The sequence below is a fragment of the Marmota marmota genome, unplaced genomic scaffold (assembly GCF_001458135.2).
Source record: "Marmota marmota marmota unplaced genomic scaffold, marMar, whole genome shotgun sequence".
Lineage (NCBI taxonomy): Eukaryota > Metazoa > Chordata > Mammalia > Rodentia > Sciuridae > Marmota > Marmota marmota.
The window spans coordinates 301,017-304,714 of NW_026000252.1; positions in this window are offsets into that span (position 1 = coordinate 301,017).

Below are 3,698 nucleotides of genomic sequence, written 5' to 3' on the forward strand. Positions count from 1 at the left end.
GAAGCCTTTAATTCTGCTTCTATCAATGAAAGAAAGATACTTAAGCACTGATGTGTTCACCCCCAAACAAAAAAATGGGAAAACACACATTCCTGCAATAACAGATTCAGACACATATAGTTTTTCTGTTGGGGGGGGGAGAATTTTTACCCACATAAAATTTACCCACATAATTTGCAAGAATTAAAGAGAAACGAAAGCCCAATAACAGTTTTATTTGATTTTAGCTATAACCCCACTTGGGTGGGGGAGGGAAATGAAAAAAAAAAAAAAAACAAAAAAACAAAAAACAAGTCCTTTTTGTCTGATTCCTGAGAGTGAGAAGACTAGAAGAAATTTTGTTGACTTTTCTGCATTGGGTGTGGATTTTTTTTGTTCTCTTTTTTCTTTTCTTTCTTTATTTTCCTTTCCTTTTAAAAAAATTGTTTTGGTATTGAGGATTTAACCCAGGGGCACTCTATCACTGAGCTATATGCCCAGCACTATTTATTTATTTATTTATTTATTTATTTATGGCACTGGGAATTGAACCCATGGGTGCTCTATCACTGAGTTATATCCACAGCCCCTCCCCCTTTTATGTTATTTTGAGACAGGGTCTCCCTAAATTGCTGAGGGGCTTGCTAAATTGCAGAGGCTGAGATTGAACTTGTGATCCTCTTCCCTTGCCCTCCCAAACTGCTGGTGTTACAGGTACTCAGCATCGCACTTGGCTGGATTTGAGTTCTTTTTGTGACAGTCTCACTATGTGGCTCAGGCTGGTCTTGAACTCCTTGGTGCAAGTGATGCACTTACCTCAGCTTTCCAAGTAGCTGGAACTACAGGCGTGTTCCATCATGCCAGCCTGGATATAGCATTGATGGAAATTGATGTAAATCTGCTCTAAGAGGGCCACTCCATGAATCCTTGTGGATAGTCATGGAAAATGCCCACCGGTACCCCGCTTGTCACTAGCAGTTCAACATGCCTCAGGCTGAAATTACACACACTCCCATTCTCAACTAACCCCAACAACCTCCTGTTGTATGAAGTTTCTATTAATAGTATCATTATTCACCCAATTGAGTTCAGTTCCAAAAACCTATTAATCATCTGCTTTGTGATAGGTATGGAGGGAACTAGTGAGTGAGACATAATCCTTTTCCTTTCAGAGCTCACTGTCTAGAAAAAGCAGATAGATGAGCAATTTCAATGTCTCAGTAGGACACGGGCAAAGAAGAAGAGGGAGGATATTTCAGAGACAAGAAAGACTATGAACAAAGACATGGGAGTGTATGTAAGAAGCTACAAAGCCATTTGACATTCAAGGGGAAGATGTAAGGGCAGAGTGGTGAAGGAGGACAGACAAGTTGGCAAGGCCAGGTCATGCTAAGAAATTTGAACCCAACCTGACAGTGAGAATTAGTTACTGGAGAACTTTTAACTGTGGAGAATTGGGATTGTACTTACATTCTATTTATATATTTATTTATTTAGGAACTGGGGATTGAACCCAGGACTGTTTAACCACTGAACCACATCCCCAGCCCCCTTTTTGAAAGTATTTTTTTAGTGTAGGTGAACACAATGCCTTTATTTTTATTTGTTTATTTTTATGTGGTGCTGAGGATCAAAACTGATGCCTCAGTTTCGATAGGCGAGTACTCTAGCACTGATAGGTATGGAGGGAACTAGTGAGTTCAACCCCAGCCCAATCCCCAGTCCTTTTAATTTTTTTTTTTTTTTTAATTTTGAGACAGGGTCTCTCTGAGTTGCTTAGGACCTCAATAAATTGCTGAGGCTGACCTTGAACTCCTGATCCTTCTGCCTCAGCCTCCTGAGATGCTGGGATTACAAGTGTGCACCACTGCACCTGGTCTGTAAACTTACGTTCATAACAGATCCTTCTGACTGATTTTTTTTAAAAAAGAAAATTAGAATGAGTCAAGAGTGGAAGCAGGGGAACCCATTCAGGAACCAAATTATTTATGACTATTCAGTTACCCACGCTAGAAACTACTTACTTTCTACCCCCGCCCCCCACCACCACATTGCAATCTACAATAACATCAAGTCCTGTTGCATAAAATTCTACATCCAATATTTATTTAATCACTCAAATTATTGAATGCTTCTATGGGCTCAGTGCTGCGCTAGGTGAAAAAGAACCCATTTCTCTCCAAAGAGAAGCTGATTCCCTTGTGGGGGTGACTGATATGTAAATTCATAATTTTGAAATAATCAGATGAATATTCACTGGGTAGTATCTAAAGTGGAAATGGGAAGAGCAAAAGAATCTTCCTTTAAGGAATGAGAGGGTAACCAGGGATCCAAGGTGGTGGGGTATGAGTAATGAGGATAGGAAAGATCCTCTCAGAGGGGAGAGGCTTGGGGGAGGGCTTGCCTATGATAGGAAGACCTTGTGAATAGGCATGAGAATGGGAATGAGTAGTCTTGTTCAGGAGCCAATGATGAGTCTGGTGTCACCGGGACCAGACATTCTGAGAAGCATGGAAGAAGATGGGCATGAACTTGGAGGGTGGAGCTCATTGGAATGTGAAAGTCTTTGCTTTGAAGTGGATCCTGGAGAATTCTGAGAAATATATAAGCTGAAGAATGTGATACAACCACATTTGTGACTGGAGCTTATATCTTAGGCCACTTTAATGTACCACTGTCTCTCTGATTGTGCCCTATTAAGCCTCTTGCTCTGTGTCATTTATATTATTGCAGCAGTCTACTGACAGACATCCTGCCTCTGGTAGGCCCCTTCCATGCTATCCTTGATATTGACATCTTTCTGAAGCACCATCCTGCTCCTGCCATTGTTCTGCAGCATCCTGCCTGGGGCTCCTCATGGCATGCTTAGTGTGGTATGCGCGACTCTTACATTCCAGTTTTTGCTGTTTCCTAGGCTCCTCCCCTTTTCCTCCCCCTGCACTCCCCCTGCTATCCTTGCTAACTCCCAACCCTGCCAGCCACTCTCAGGGCTTTTCTTAATCTCATTTTTCAAAGCCTATCTGATATTTCTTTATTGCAAATTTCTCCTTAACCTTCCAGAACCCACACACAAGGCAAGTTCTTCTGACCTTCCCTTGAACTGCACAGGAAGAACAAATCCATTCCCTTCTCTGGGTTCCCTGACCTATGGTACAGGCTGATATTAGAGCACACCTCATAATTATTCTTGAAAGTCTGTCTCCCAGGCTAGACTGGGAACTGCACCAGAGAATGGGGCCCTATGGCATTCCTTTGATAAATTCAGCTCATAGCACCATGCCTGGGCACATACTTAGAAACCCAGTGAATGTTAAATAAAGGTACTGATCTTCTTGTCCCATTTTTTGTCTAGAATAGTTAGCCTCCTCACCAGGCAACTATTTACTGTCAATGGTAAATCACTTTTTTTTCTGGGCCAGGTTTCCATTCCTAGGTCACTAGAACTATTTGTATTTTTTCTTTTTTAGTACTGGGGCTCAAACCTTGGACCTTGCATGCGCCAGGCAAGCACTCAACAACTGAGCTACCTCCCCAGCCCCATATGTGAGCTTTCCCATGCTGTTTGCCAGCTGAAGCCATGGTGGTTGCTTGAGTCCCTCTGGCAGCTGGGATGAGAAGAATAAACGCTTGCTTTCTAACTCAGGAGAATCCTGCGCTCCAAACCTTCAGCAATCCAGCTGGCTAAAAAAAAAAAAAAAAAAAAAAAAAAAAAAAAAAAA